The 16,096-nt window shown below is 45.0% G+C and overlaps 2 pseudogenes; both read right to left on the bottom strand.

The window, feature by feature from the left end:
• Window positions 1-970: 970 nt before the first annotated feature.
• On the bottom strand, window positions 971-1,483 carry LOC118619586 (annotated as a pseudogene).
• Window positions 1,484-9,114: 7,631 nt separating this feature from the next.
• On the bottom strand, window positions 9,115-13,116 carry LOC118617809 (annotated as a pseudogene).
• Between the last annotated feature and the right edge of the window lie 2,980 nt (window positions 13,117-16,096).

The following is a 16,096-nucleotide window of genomic DNA, read 5'->3' as shown; positions in this document are numbered from 1 at the left end:
AGCTATCATCCTGAATACAGCTCTGGTACAAAATCACAATAAACCATAACTTGAGCATCAAATATTAAAAGAGCCAGATTTCTCAATCTATGGGATAATCTCCAGTATTCAAATAAAACACATTCTAGTTTCACATCATTTCCCACAGCTAACTACTTCATGAAGTAATGCCCTTATTCCCATTTTATAGTGTTAGGCCTTGACCAAGGTTCCCATCAGAGAGGAACTCAGACCTTAAACCTACCCTACTAAGCCCACCTTCTTGCTGCACCCCACTGGGCAAAGTCTCCTGGTTTGTGTTTCCTTGAATCTGTAGTCCAGCTGGTACTTTACTTTTGACCAAGTAAACCTATTCTTAAAGTGACCCTAGAGGGCTTTGGTGTCCATGGGCTAAAACCAGCACAACTGAAGTGGCAGCAATATCAGTGTCCTAAGGAGGAGAAAAACTACTTGGCAGACCCTCAGTAACACCTCACACTCTCTTCCAAACCTTAAATCAAGATCTGAACAAGAAAGAAGGTGAACTGAGAGGCAGCCTCCACAGCCAGGCCCCTCAGGAGGAAAGGGTCAGTTGGCTTTAGTTTTAAAAGTGAGCACTGCATAAAGGTTTGCCCTTGGATTCTGAAAAACACCCAGAGAGAGACTGAATGGAGGGGACATCCACACTGCCAGCCTCAACTCGCTCCAACCAGACTCAACTACAGCAACTCTTAATTCTCCAGAGCAGGGTCTGGAAGAGGAGTTGAAACCAGTGGAAGCCAGGAAAAGGCCACAGGACCAAGACAGGATGTCAACAGGCTGTTGATCCCAAAGTCCTGTCCCCATGCAGGTCTTCCTCCTTGTGCCTATCAGACTGGATACATACCATGCTGCTGGAATGATTAAGGAGCATTTTATTTTCAGAATCTCGGGGGACAGAACTGGAGGCTTCCTTGTAGCTAAGGTAACCCTAGCCCACAAGCCTGGGGCCTTAGTCCTGGGCACTGGCTTTCAGAGTTACTTTGTACTTCCCTGTCATCTCCTTGGGTAACGGCACCAGGGCGGGCAGGGCACCTGCCCTTCCACCTCACAGACGCACTCCCGACGCAATATTTCACCGCCCAAAGTGGGCTGGATGAGAAAACTGCTCTTTCTCCTGCTCCTTCTGCTTGAGAGTTTCCTCACTCTTCCCCAGGATTTTTTTGATGTGCTCCATGATCTCTTTATTGCTCTTGGTCTCTACATCCACAAGAATCTGCTCACCAGAATCTAAATAGAATCGAAGGAAGGGTGATAGTGTCATGTTCTTAAACATCATGATCTGCACCCAAGGGTTTTTGTATTAGATCTGAAGTCTGTTGAAAAACACAAATTTCCTGGAGCCTTCGCCCAGCTCCCTGTGCGTGTTGTAGTTTACCGTCATGACCTTCACGGAGTCCTTGAACACCACGTCCCCCTGGCTCAAGTACTGCAGAGTGTGGCGGATCGGGAAGCAGCCTTTCATGGGCGTGGCAGCAGCAGCCCTGCCGCAAAGCGAGCGGCAAGGAGAGACCAGAGCAGCAGACACTGCCCCTGGCGGGCCTCGCATAGCTTCTCCTCCCCAGACATCTTTTCTTAAGTTGCCACTAGTTCCCCTGGTTTTCCTCATTCCCAGAGCTGCTGGCTGGGTTCCCAATTGCTGCTCTGGCTCCCAGATCACTTTCAGGGTCCAGGCAGACTTGACCTCAGGCCCTAAGTTTCTAAGGAGCAGGTTTAATCTGTCCCTCCCAGACTCTCAGAGTTCACATATCTCTCCCTCCGTACTCACTCATGGCTCCCTCCGACCCAGACACCCCAGGTCTATCTGCTCAGAAACCCATGGGCTGCTGCCACTTTCACCAAATCATGCATGAGAGCCCACCACAGATATAATCAAAGTTGACTAAATGGGGCAGGAAGAGGAGACAATCCAGATCCCCCTCCCACTCAGCTTCCTCCTGCCCTACAGGCCCTCCTTAGAACCTCCTGTGCCAGCTCATCTGACCATCGCAGGGCTTACCTGACCCAACCTTCAGGAACAAGGAACACAGTAGAGCCAAAGGTGCCCTCACTGGTACCCAGCCCAGAGGACCCTGCATGCGATCAGAGGGCTCAGAAGCCTAACCTTAGAGGAGTGACTATCACAATGACACAACACACTTCCTGGAGGCTTGGAACACCTCCAGATGCCAAGAACATGTCTCCCAGCAGTGGAATTCCTGGCACCTAGAGAGGCATTGGGGTAAGTGTGAGTGGGCCAGCAATGCCAGACATGTGGGGCCCCAACAGAGACCTTCAAGAACCAGTGAGATGCAGGGGAATCCTGTTGGATCTTGTTGGGGAAGGTAAAGCCTGTTCTAAAGGGCCACTGAGCAAGCAGGCAAGTGGGTGAAGTTGGCAGTACCTGCTTGCTCCTGAAGGTAGTGACTCAGGGCAGAAAGGCCCCTTCTGAGTCAGCCCTGGTAAGAGTTTGCTTTATGGGCATGGTATCTGAATAAACAGCTGGTGCAGGACCTGTGAACCCCAAGAAGATTCCAGATGACAGGACTTCAGCCCCTCTCCCCCATGTTCTGCCCTGAGAACCTCAGAGTCTAAGAACAGAACCCATGAACTGAAGAAGGGAGGGCAGGGGTGGTGATTGTCTGCCCAATGAACTTGTGCAAGTCCATCTACTTGCTCTAACTCAGGCGGAATCATTGACCCCAGAGAGTATGGATCTAGGCCTAGGGGAGCTTGATGCCTGCTTTCTGCCTGGAGGCCCACCTCCTGACTTCATTTCTGCCCCATTTCCCATTCCTAACAGCATACATGGGATGTGGCTAGCCAGAGGCCCCAGCTCAGCTCCCACTTCTCTACCTGAGTTAAGACCTATCAAAACAGAGCAACTAGCCAAGGCTTCTTTTTAAAGGGTCATTGTTGTGGCAAAGTTCTTAGAATCACACCAGGCATTTAGTAAATATTGACCATATGATTAGTGCTGTTATAATAGTGGTTATTTTTAACTTCCTAGCATATGGGTCTGGCATGTTGTAGGTGCTTTAACAAATGTTCAGAGTTGATGTTATTTTTATTATTATAATTTTTTACAGCCATCACAGTGCCTGGCACATAGTAGGTACTAAAAAATGCTCACTCCTCCTGGAAAGCCAAATGCATGCATTCCTCAAAAGAGGACATCGAGGCACTCGTTTGCTGGGTTCTGGAAGGGAGTGTGAGGTGTGCAGCAAGCAGCCAAGTTGTGGGTAGAAGCTGGCAGACCCACTCTGACTTCCCCTTTTCCACCCCACTGATTCAGAGGACTCTCCCTGAGGTTGGGGGTAGGCTGGGACCATCTGGCCTATCTTGGAGAAAGAGAGGAGGGTGGGACAGGTGAGCTCAGAAAGGGCCAGAACACAGGCTTCTTAGAGGAGATGGGCTCTGAGGATTAGGTTGAAGGAAGCTGTGGAAGGCTTGATCTGACAGGGAGTAATCTCCACAAGTAAACCTGGTGCTGGGCTATAGGCATATTCTTCCACCACTGCCCACTTTCCAGGGCTAACTCTTCAAGATGCAGAATTTAGATGCAGAAATAGGGGAAATGGTCGGGGGGGGGGGTGGTCTGAGACCCTGGGCCAGAACTCTGTACCCAACTGTCCCCAGTTTGAGTGGCCTCAGTTGTCCAACTACCCAAGAGTCACTCTAAAAACGTTAAGAGTTAGCCACCCCTGCCTGGCCAGTGTGGCTCGGTGGTTGAGTGTCAATCCATGCACCAAGAGGTCATCAGTTCAATTCCCGGTCAGGGCACATGCCCAGGTTGTGGGCCAAATCCCCAGTGAGGGGCATGCAGGAGGAGGTCATTTGATGTTCTCTCTCACTGATGTCTCTATCTCTCTCCCTAACCCTTCTCTCTCTAAAATCAATAGAGAACAATTATTTAACAAACAAACAAAAAGAAGAAGGCGGCCCTGGCTGGTTTGGCTCAGCAGTTAGAGCGTCAGCTCACGATCAAAGAGACTTGGGTTCAATTCCAGTAAAGGGAACGCACCTCGGTTGTGGTTTGGTCCCCGGCCCTGGTCTGGGTCGTGTGGGAGGCAACTAATTGATGTGTCTCTCTCATATCCATGTTTCTCTCTCTCTCCCTCCCACTGTATCTAAAGATAAATGGGAAAGTATCCTCAAGTGAGGATTTAAAAATAAATAAATAAATAAACAAACAGAGTCGGCCATCCCTCATACATGCATACCCCATACCCCACCCAGCTGATGTCAGCTTTACTGGGCTGAGCTTTAGTGCCAGGGAGGAAGGAGGCTGCCCACTCTGCCAGCTAGGATGGCACAGCCTCCTGCTAACCAGAGGACAGGGAAAGGCTCTCCAGGCCAACCTGGCCTCAAGCCCAGCCCTCCAGAGGGTGGACAGGGACTGGTGCATACCCTTTCCCACCCTTTCACACTCAGGCCTTGCTGAGAAAGAAATACACCCCAGAGCAATTCCTAGGTCCTGGGAGTGGGAGATGATGTCAGGGCAGAAGCATGCATTCAAGCATCAGCTGCTGCAGGAGCTCACATACACACATGCACATGGGACTGCCACACGCAGTTGTGCACAATTATGTGCAGACTACTCACTGATAGCAGTGAGACTGTGCAAACCAGAACCTGCACACACATCCTCCTTAGAGACCTGAGACACAACTTAGCACATGTCCCAAGTGATCTGCTATGAGCCAGGCACCGTACTAGGCACTAGGAACACAGCAGTGAGCAAGACAAACACCAGCTGCCCTGAAGGCTGCCTTCTAACAAACAGGTGCATGTAAAATCTAACTTTTGCACTGAAGTATTTGCAGATGAGATTGTGTGATGTCTCGAGTCTGTGGGAAGTAAGGGATGTGGGGGACTAAAATATCGGCCCAGGGTTGATAATTGTTGAAGATGAAGTATGGCACATGGGGACCCACTGTACTGTATTAATTTCTCTACTGTTATATATGCTTGAAACTTTCCATAATAAAAGGCTAAATACATAAACATATATAATTGGCAGTTGGTAATAAGTAAACTGAAGAAAAATTGGGCAGGATGTGGTGACACAGGACTAAAGCTTAAAAGAGTATTTTTATAAATTGATTTTAGAGAGAGGAAGGAAGAGAGAGAGAGACATCAGTTTGTAGCTCCACTTATCCATGCATTAATTCATTGATTTTTTTTTATCAAAAGTAAAAAAAAAAATTTATTTTACAGAGTGGTTGATATTTGTAATATACCAAAAACTGTAATGTTATACTTCCCTATTCTCACTGCTTGTCTTATATCAGTGGTTGAATTTTCTCCCAAACATTTACTTTGCATTTAAAGTGACAATACAGATTTTGCTTAATGGATTTAAGTTATAATTAGAAACTAGTTTTATATACAGAAAATCCATAAATATAGAACATTTCTTTTCTTATCCCAGGGCTATGCAAAAAACTTGACTAAAATGTATCATTTGAGTCTTTGTAATAAACATGTAAATACATTATTTACAATAGAGATACTTCCTGACAGAAGTAATTTTGGTCTTCACTTGATTCTATCATTATATGCTCACTTTCAAAGATGGTGTGATGCATCATGTTCACTCAAATTTTAAGATTCTTGTTAAGCACATAATTCAAATAATGACTTACTTGAACAATGAATACTTCATTCTGTATTTAAATTTTTTATAAACTTATCTTTATTGTTGAATATATTACAGATGTTCCTCATATTTCCCCTATTGCTCCCCTCCTCCCCACTCCCACCCCCCTCCTACCTTTCCCCACACTGTTGTCTGTGTCCATTGGTTATGCATATATGCATATAAATTCTTTGGTTTATTTCTTCCCACCCCCCAACCCCCCCCCCCCCGGTCCCTTTGAGGTTTGTCAGTCTAACAACCAATTTGTACTTCTTAATCCCTTCACCTTTTTCACCCGTTCCCCCAAACCCCCTCCCATCTAGCAACCAAAAAATGTTCTCTGTATCTATGAGAATGTTTCTGTTCTGCTTGTTCATTTTGTTTGTAGATTCCATTGCCGATAGATATGTATTCATTGCCATTTTGTTTGTTCATATATTTTATCTTTTTCTTCAAAAAGACCCTTCAACATTTCATATAATAACAGTTTGGTGGTGATGAACTCCTTTAGCTTTTTCTTGTCTGGGAAACTCTTCATATTGTCATCGATTCTAAATGATAGCTTTGCAGGATAGAGTAATCTTGGTTGTAGGTTCTTGCTTTTCATCACTCTTAATATTTCTTGCCACTCCCTTCTGGCCTGCAAAGTTTCTTTTGAGAAATGAGCTTACAGTTTTATGGGAACGTCCTTGTAGGTAACTACCTGGTTTTCTCTTGCTGCTTTTAAGATTCTCTTTCTGTCTTGAACCTTTTGCATTTTGATGATGATGTATCTTGGTGTGGGCCTGTTGGGGTTCATCTTGTTTGGGACTCTCCGTGCTTCCTGGACTTGTATGTCTGTTTCCTTCACCAAGTTAGGGAAGTTTTCTGTCATTATTGTTTCAAATAGGTTTTCAATTTCTTGTTCTCTCTCTTCTCCTTCTGGCATCCTCATGATGCAAATGTTGGTACACTTGAAATTGTCCCAGAGACTCCTTACACTATCCTCATTTTTTTGGATTTTTTTCTTTTTGCTGTTCTGATCAGGTATTTTTTGCTTCTTTATATTCCAAATCAATGGTTTGCTTCTTGGCTTTACCTACTCTACTATTGAATCTCTGTACATTATTCTTTTTTTTTTTTCAGAGGGTATCAAAGCCCTGCTGAAGTAAGTCTTTTTGTTTTTTGTTTTTTATCCTCACCCGAGGACACTTCTTTCCATTTTTTGTTCAGATAGAGTGGGAGGGAGAGAGAGAGAGAGAGAAACATTGACATGAAAGGGACACATCGAGTGGCTGCCACTCGCACGACCAACCAGGGCCAGGGACAAACTGCAACCAAGGCATGTGCCCTTAGCGGGAACCGAACCTGGGTCTCTCTGGACCGCAGGCCGACACTCCAATCGCTGAGCCAAACCGGCCAGGGCGAAGTAAGTCTTGCTCTGTGTGGTGGGCCCCTGCACAGCTGATCATCCGAGGTAGTCAGAGGTTGGTGGATAGTGGGCACAGCCAGTCCTTCAGCTGATCAGCCTGAGTAAAACCCTCTCATTGATGCGCCAATAGCAATCAAGACTCAATTACAACAGAAGGGTGTAAAGTCCACACTGAGAGGTGCACCTTGAGGGCTCAGCTGGGGGAGGCTGTGCCACTGGACCTGCAGGATACCTACTATAATAGGCCACCATAGGAAGCCCAAAGGACATAGCAACTCTACCCAATATATAGAAACAAACAATGGAGGCAAAATGAGGAGACAAAGAAACAGGTCCCAAATGAAAGAACAGAACAAAACCCCAGGAAAAGAACTAAGCAAAATGGAGATAAGCAACCTAACAGATGCAGAGTTCAAAACACTTCTTATAAGGATGCTCAATGAACTTAGTGAGGGCCTCAGGACCATAAAAAAGGACCAGTCAGAAATGAAGGAGGCATTAACTGAAATAAAGAATAATGTACAGAGCCCTGGCTGGTTTGGCTCAGTAGTTGGAGCATTGGCCTGCAGTCCAGAAAGACCCAGGTTTGGTTCTCACTAAGGGCACGCACCTCAGTTGAAGTTTGTCCCCGGCCCTGGTTGGGTTGTGCAGGTGGCAGCCACTCGATGTGTCCCTTTCATGTCGATGTATCACTCTCTCTCTCTCTCTCTCTCTCTCTCTCCCCCTCTCCCTCCCTCCCACTCTGTCTGAACAAAAAAATGGAAAAATATCCTTGGGTGAGAATAAAAAATAAAAAAAAAAGACTTACTTCAGCAGGGCTCTGATACCCACTGAGTCCACTCATTGAGTGTGTCACTTATGGAGGTGGTTGGGTGGTGGTGCTTCGCAGTATTCTGAAGCTGTCCACTGGGTGTGCTGGCTCTGGGGCCAGGTCAGCCACTGCCTGGTGTTCTACCTGGGACCTCCAGGCATAAGTTGCAGTCTGCAGATGGCTGCTTCTTGTGCTGGGCTTGGAGGTGCCCAGGCAAAGCCAAGATATGAACCAAGGCTGGCTGCTTCTAGTGCCAGGCCTGGGGCCACTTAATGAGAGGTATGGGGTTTGCTGAAACCAGATGCTGCTTGTTTGAAAGAATTTAGGAAAATCTGAAGCAGGATCCAAGACAGGCCATTCCTTTGGTAAAGCAACTGGCAATAGGTTGAGTGGGCCTAAAAGTTGGGTGGGGCAGGGCCTCAGGGAATCACCAGGGCAGGGCAAATAGTGTGAGCCAAGTTGCTGGAATCCCAGATTTGTCTGCCTGCCCTGTGGGAGAAGGGCTCACCAAAGGAACAAAGGTCTCTGACATCACGTCTGTAAATGAGAAAGCCACCTCTCCAGCCCTCGCCCCAATGCCAAACAACTCAGTTCTTCCCCATATGTCTCTGGTACCTTTTGAGCTGCCTCCCCCACACTGGAGCCTGGAGGGTGTGAGTCCATGTGCCCAAGCGCAGGCCCTTTAAGAGGAACTGCCTGGGGCTCTAGCAGCCTCAGCCTCCCTTGGTCTCAGTTCCCACTGGTTTTAGTGCCAGAAGTTATGGGGACTTCTCTTCCTGGCACTGGAACCCTGAGCTGGTGGCCTAGTATGGGAGGGGGACCCCTCACTCCTCAGGGAGGATCTCCACAGCGGAGGTATCCCCCTGACTTTTATCCGCCACGCATGGGTGTGGGACCAGCCCACCCGCCCCTCCGCCCCTCCGCCCCTCCTACCAGTCTCAATGAGGCTGCTTCTTTAATTTTTTAGTTGTAGGACTTCCATTCAGCTCGATTTCAGGTGGTTTTGAATGATGGTTATTCTGTAGTTTATTTGTAACTTTGATGTGGTTGTGGGAGGATGCGATACCGCGTTTCTGTATTTAAATTTCTTTTAAGAAATATTCCTTGATCCAATAGTAAGGAAGTTTAATTTTTTTTCCAAATATGACCAAACGTTTCTGGACAATTATGTGCAATTTTCTGCCTTCTGGCAATACTCTAAATACTTAGTCATTTAATCTTCATTGTTCACCCCCTAGAGACAGTTCCATTATCTCACATGATGTAAGTACCATCTTTGTTGTATTTCATGGACTCCATTTATTTTGTCATAACCAGGAAAAATACTGAAATCCAGTACTTAGGCCAGACATATGTTGAAAGTACTCCTCTTTCTCCACTTGAGTTATTAAATTGTTTACTCCAGCATTTTTAAGTATTCCTATAAACTGCTGCACCATTCTTTGTTCCAGTACATCAGATGTCACCTGTATATGAATTGTTCCTGCCACAATACTGGCAGAATGACGCTAAAAATAAGGGTCTTGGTATGATATTAACCCTTCAATTTCCTGCATCTTTTCTAAGGCAAAATGTGATTATTTTTCATATTCTAGTGGTAGTACTACCTGTCACTCACCTTTTTTTTTTTAATTTATCTTTATTGTTAAAAGTATTATAGACGACCTGCCCCCCCCCATCCTTATTGACACCTTCCTCCCTGCTCCTGTCTCCCTACTGCCTTCACCACACTGTTGTCTGTGTCCATTGGTCATGCATATACATGTAAGTTCTTTGGTTTATCTCTTCCCACACCCCCATCTCCCTTCCCTCCGAGGTTTGTCAGTCTGTTTCTTACTTCCATGTCTTGAATCTATTTTGTTGGTCGGTTTATTTTGTTCATTATATTCCACAAATAAGTGAGATTGTGTGATACCTGTCTTTCTCTGATTGGCATATTTTGCTGAGCATAATGCTCTCCAGGTTCCTCCATGCCATCTCAAAAGGTAAGAGGTCTTTCTTTATATAAGTACATAGTATTCCATTGCTGATAGGCATCTTTAATCAGTGGAACACTGAGAAATATTAATATAGCAATAAAAAGAACAGAGAGGATCAGCAATGAAACATCCAAACTAATCTAGCCCTGGCCAGTTTGGATCAGTGGTTAAAGCATTGGCCTGTGGTCGAGAGAGACCTGGGTTCGGTTCCCGCTAAGGGCATGTACCTCGGTTGCAGTTTGTCCCCGGCTCTGGTTGGGTCGCGCGGGTGGCAGCCACTCGATGTGTCCCTTCACGTCGATGTTTCGCTCTCTCTCTCCTTCCTATTCTATCTGAACAAAAAATGGAAAAATCTCCTCAGGTGAGGATTAAAAATTTTTTTTTAATTTTTTTTAATCAAACTGCTCTATAAGAATTGTGGATACAACTATTCCAATATTGCCAAGTGTGTCCCTCATGTTAGTATTCATGCCTCTACCTGCGGATCCATGGCTGTGACCATGCCCATGGACACTGTGTCCATGCATATGGTATGAATGGCCGTGATCAGATGAGTGACAGCTTCCTTGAGAAGCTTCATGGGTATTGTTATGGGCATGGCTAAAGGCACAGCACCAATAAGGTTTACTATCAGTGTTTCAACTAAGACTTGTGTTAACATGTGTGTGTCTAATTCCAGAGGATCAATTAATCTAGTCATTGACTCCATAAATACAAAGAAAGCTATTACCATTAGAAAAAAATCCATTAATAAATCCAGAGAGAATTTCTATTTGGCCATACCCATAGTAGAAAATCTGAGTTGCTTTCCATCTACTCATTAGAGCAGCAAAAAGTCCCATGACCAAAGCAGAGCAGTCAAAGAGCATGTGAAATCCATCTGAGATCAGATCCAGACTACTGGTCGACACATCATAAAATAATTCCACAAAAGTAAAGAGCAGATTGAGACACGAGAAATAAAAGATCTGCCTAGAGTCATTCTCTTCAAGAATTTGTTTTAGTGATTCCTTAATAAACCTAGGGATTGATTGAGAGCTATGCTGAAAAGCATCACCCATGGAGTTATAAAGAGGTGTTCCTTCAGGAGAATATCCAATTAGGGTACCTTTCTGTCCTCTCTCAGAAGGAGATAATAAGATGTTAGCAAACAAAATGAAGAATATATGGCTCACTACCACTCCTCCAGACAGGAAGTGTTCAGTGCTCTCCTGGTGTGCTGCTCTGTTCATAGCCCAAAGCTTGTCTGTTATTGGATGCATTCAAAAATTTCCAAAATGTAGAGCACTAATAAAAATGGGGAAGGATCCATAGTGGGCACATTTGGGAACTTCCATTTTGACTGAACAAATGGAATCAACATAGAAATCCAGGATCACGACAAAAAAGATAACCATTGTGAAAGACATAATGAGAAAAAAACAAGACTCGACTTTACTCTCAGTTGTCAGGGCAGCAGAAAGGCACAGAAATAATATGAGATAAAGCTTGAAGACATTTGACTCCACCAACATCTATAGAGAGTTTTCTAGAAGCTGTATGAAAACTTTATAACACAAAGCCAGTACTAGCAACAATACTTCACCCTTGTAATCTGCCACACCTAAGAAGGCAATGGCTGTGTAAAGTATGTGACTTAGAGCATTGTCGTGATGTTCTTCAGAGAATTTAGCCTTTTTAGCCATGAGATCATCATTGTTAAAAAGCAGATCACAGCAATAAAAATAAAAAATTTAAAAAGTAGCTTCCGTGTCTTTGCTGGTCCTCCTCCAGAACTAGTGAACAAAACCCTGAGTAGTGAGCTGACAACAATATCACTGTGTTCAAATAGCAGCAAAGTCCTTAGTGGTCCACAAAGAATGAGGCCAAAAAACCACAAGAGTGAAATGATACACCCAGCAACTGCATCTTTAAATATTTTGATCCACTAGTGTTTGGTAATACTTTTTCCAGAAGAAAATGGCTTTTGAAACAAAACCATAAGAAATGCAGTCCCAAGTTTTGTTTTATTTTATTTTATTTTATTTATTTATTTATTATTTATTTATTTTTATCCTCACCCAAGGACATTTTTCCATTTTTTGTTCAGATAGAGTGGGAGGGAGAGAGAGGGAGAGAGAGAGAAACATCGATGTGAAAGGGACACATCAAGTGGCTGCCACCCGCACAATCAACCAGGGCCAGGACAAAGTGCAACCGAGGTATGTGTCCTTAGTGGGAACCAAACCCGGGTCTCTCTGGACCACAGGCCGACGCTCTAACCGCTAAGCCAATCCAGCCAGGGCATGGTAATACTTTTTCCAGAAGAAAATGGCTTTTGAAACAAAACCATAAGAAATGCAGTCCCAAGTTTTAATATAAAAATGAACTAAACAATGTGAACTACTTTTAGGAGATAATATGATTAAAAAAGTCCCACTGCCTTCAAAATGTAGTGAAACATAGTAACAATATATTTTGTTAATCTCTTGTGGGAAGGGGAGTGGAGGGGCAAAGAGGAATTTTCCATTTTTATTCTGAACTTCTGCACTGTTTTAATTCTTTACAATGAGTACACATTTCTTATTTAACAATCAAATAAAACCAAGAAAGAAAAAAGAAACTAGATGACAGGCTATATTCTTGATGTACAGAGTTAGCCTGAACATCGAAGTTCAGCTGTTTCTACTTTGGTTTCTTCACTTGAAGATATGATAGTGACACCTTCCCCTAATTTAGAAGGAATATGTCTGAAAGGTTAATTAGTCACTATACTACTATTTTAGGAAGAAACTGCCAACAATATACTTCTGGCTCATCAGCAAAGCCTCCCACGTGAACTAACTGGCAGTTCTAAGGTTAATGGCCCACCCTGAAATCCACAGTTTCAAGCAGAACCTTCCTGGTTTTAGAGCATTGTACAATAGGGAACAGAGGAGCCAATGAAAGCTAGAAGCAGCCTAGAAATGGAGAGAGAACAGAGGACTTCAGAGCACATACTGAACCAAGGAGGGCATTCTGGGCTGTCAAGGAGTTAAGAGGGACGCCGGTCCCCGTGCACACCCAGGTAGAGTCCAGGGAAGTGGTCATGGGAAGTGTGTGTGTCGGGAGTGGCCAAACTGCCGTCCAGGTCAGCGAGTGAGCAAGCCCACAAGCGCAGGCAGGTGGAGAAAGAGGCTCCGGAGGCTTGGACCAGATTGGTCCCTTACTGAACGCTGGGTATGTCCACTGGCAGGAGGCCGCTGCCACCACCAACACCCAGGGCAGCTAGTACATCCCTGAGGTATTTCTTCACCATTCCAGGGTTCAGGAGCCACCACCACTGCCTCTGCCACGAGGTCTCTTCATGGAACAGTGGAGTCAGGCACATCACTCTCCCATGGCAGTGGCCTCCTCGGGTTCCTGCAGGTCAGGCTGCAACTGCAGACACTGGTTGATTCTCGTACGTGCTCTGACTGGGGATCTAACCACAACCTTGGCATATCAGGCACCAAGCAACTGAGCTACCCAACCAGGGCTAGAAACACTCTTTCGATGGTCAGGGAAGGCTTCTCCAAGGAGGTAACATGTAAGCGAAAACTTAAATTAACTGAGGTGTGAACCACACAGACATCTGGGAGGAAAAACATTCTAGACAGAGGGGACAGCAAGTACAAAGGCCCTGAGGTATCAGAAAGCTTGGTCTATGTGAAGAATACTCAGTAGTTCAGTGGGCCTGGATTTGTGTGTCCAAGGTGATATCACAGAGAGGCCTTGTGGTCTGCAATAGGAGTTTGAAATCTATCCTACAAATGGCAGAAACCCCTGGAAGTTGAAAGCAGAGAGGGACATAATTTTATTTAGAATGTAGTTTTAAAAGATCACTCTGGACTTCCGGTCAAGATGGCGGGGTAGGTAAATGTGGTATTGCATACTCCTACAACCACATCAAAGTTACAACTAAACTACAGAACAACCATCATTCAGAACCACATAAAATCGAGCTGAATGGAAGTCCTACAACTACAAAATTAAAGAATAAGCCACAACAAGACTGGTAGGAGGGGCAGAGGTGTGACAGGCTGGCCCCACACCACGTGTGGCAGATAAAAATCAGGATGATACCTCGGCTGGGAAGGTCCTCCCTGACGACTAAGGGGTCCCCGTCCCACACCGGGTGCCCAGCTCAGGGTTCCAGGGCCAGGAAGAGAATCCCCAAAACTTCTGGTTGTAAAACCAGCGGGAACTGAGGCTCAGGGAAGCTGAGGCGGCTGGAGCCCCAGGCAGCTCCTCTTAAAGGGCCCGCGCACAGACTTATCGGACTCACTTCCTCTAAGCTTAGACGGGAGGCAGCTCCAGGGGCACCAGAGACATACAGGGAAGAACTGAGCTGTTTGGCACTGGAGCGAGGGCTGAAGAGGGGGCTTTCTCTGGGACAGATGGCTGTCAGAGGCCTTTGTGCCTTTGGTGAGCCATTCCCTGGGGCGGCAGACAGCCGCCTTATCTGGGACTCCAGCAACCTGGCTCACACTGGTTGCCCCGCGCTGGTGATTCCCTGGGGCTCCGTCCCACCCAACTTTCAGGCCCACCCAAGCTCTTGCCAGTTGCTTAACCATAGGATTGGCCTGTCTTGGATTCTGCTTCAGGTTTTCCTAAATTCTTTCAAATAAGCAGCATCTGGTCTCAGATAGCCCCATACCTCTCAATAAGTAATACACAGAAACAAACACAGGGAGGCAGCCAAAATGAGGAGACAAAGAAACAGGTCCCAAATGAATGAACAGAACAAAACCCCAGGAAAAGAACTAAGCAAAATGGAGATAAGCAACCTAACAGATGCTGAGTTCAAAATACTGCTTATACTGATGCTCAATGAACTTAGTGAGAACCTCAGCGAACTTAGTGAGGGCCTCAAGAACATAAAAAAGGACCAGTCAGAAATGAAGGAGGGCCCTGGCTGGTTTGGCTCAGCAGTTGGAGCATCGGCCTGCGGTCCAGAGAGACCGGGTTCGGTTCCTGCTGGGGGCGTGTACCTCGGTTGCAGTTTGTCCCCGGCCCTGGTTGGTCGTTCGAGTGGCAGCCACTTGATGTGTTCCTTTCGCGTCGATGTTTCTCTCTCTCTCTCTCTCTCCCCCTCCCACTCTATCTGAACAAAAAATGGAAAAATATCCTCGTGGGAGGATAAAAAAAAACAAAAAAGAAGTGAAGGGAGGCTCTGGAGCAAGAGTTTTAGGTTCTATTCCACTCTGCCCTCACTTGCTGGGTAAATTAGAGAAAGTTATATACCCCCCTGTGCCTTGGTTTCTTCATCTGTGAAATGGAAATGATAATAATAAGTGTACCTGCTTTAAAGAGCTGCTTTGATGATTAAAAGACTTAATCCATGTAAAACACGTAAAACAGTGCCTGATATATAGCCATGTCTAATAAAGTTTCAATATTGCTATGATTTAATTAAAAAAAAGAAATGAAGGAGAAGACACTAACTGAAATAAAGAATAATTTACATAGATTCAATAGTAGAGTAGGTAAAGCCAAGAAGCAAACCATTGATTTGGAATATAAGGAAGCAAAAAACGCCCTATCAGAACAGCAAAAAGAAAACAGAATCCAAAAAAGTGAGGATATTGTAAGAAGCCTCTGAGACAACTTTAAGCGTGCCAACATTCGCATCTTGGGGGTGCCAGAAGGAGAAGAGACAGAACAAGAAATCGAAAACCTATTTGAAACAATAATGGCAGAAAACTTCCCTAATTTGGTGAAGGAAACAGACATACAAGTCCAGGAAGCACAGAGTGTCCCAAACAAGATGAACCCCAACAGGCCCACACCAAGACACATCATCATCAAAATGCAAAAGGTTCAAGACAAAGAGAGAATCTTAAAAGCAGCAAGAGAAAAGCAGTTAGTTACCTACAAGGGAGTTCCCATAAGACTATCAGCTTATTTCTCAAAAGAAACTTTGCAGGCCAGAAGGGAGTGGCAAGAAATATTCAGAGTGATGAAAAGCAACAACTACAACCAAGGTTACTCTATCCTGCAAAGCTGTCATTTAGAATTGATGGGCATATAAAGAGTTTCCCAGACAAGGACAAGCTGAAAGAGTTCATCACCACCAAACCATTGTTACACAAAATGTTGAAGGGTCTTCTTGAAGAAAAAGATAAAAAATATGAACAAACAAAATGGCTATGAATACATATCTATCAACAATTGAATTTACAAACAAAATGAACAGGCAGAACAGAAACATTCTCATAGACACAGAGAACATTTTGTTGGTTGCCAGATGGGAGGGG

Source organism: Molossus molossus, unplaced genomic scaffold (genome assembly GCF_014108415.1).
Source record: "Molossus molossus isolate mMolMol1 unplaced genomic scaffold, mMolMol1.p scaffold_m16_p_1, whole genome shotgun sequence".
NCBI classification, from domain to species: domain Eukaryota; kingdom Metazoa; phylum Chordata; class Mammalia; order Chiroptera; family Molossidae; genus Molossus; species Molossus molossus.
The sequence above is the reverse complement of the archived record's forward strand: the minus strand, read 5'-3'. Positions and strand labels throughout refer to the sequence as shown.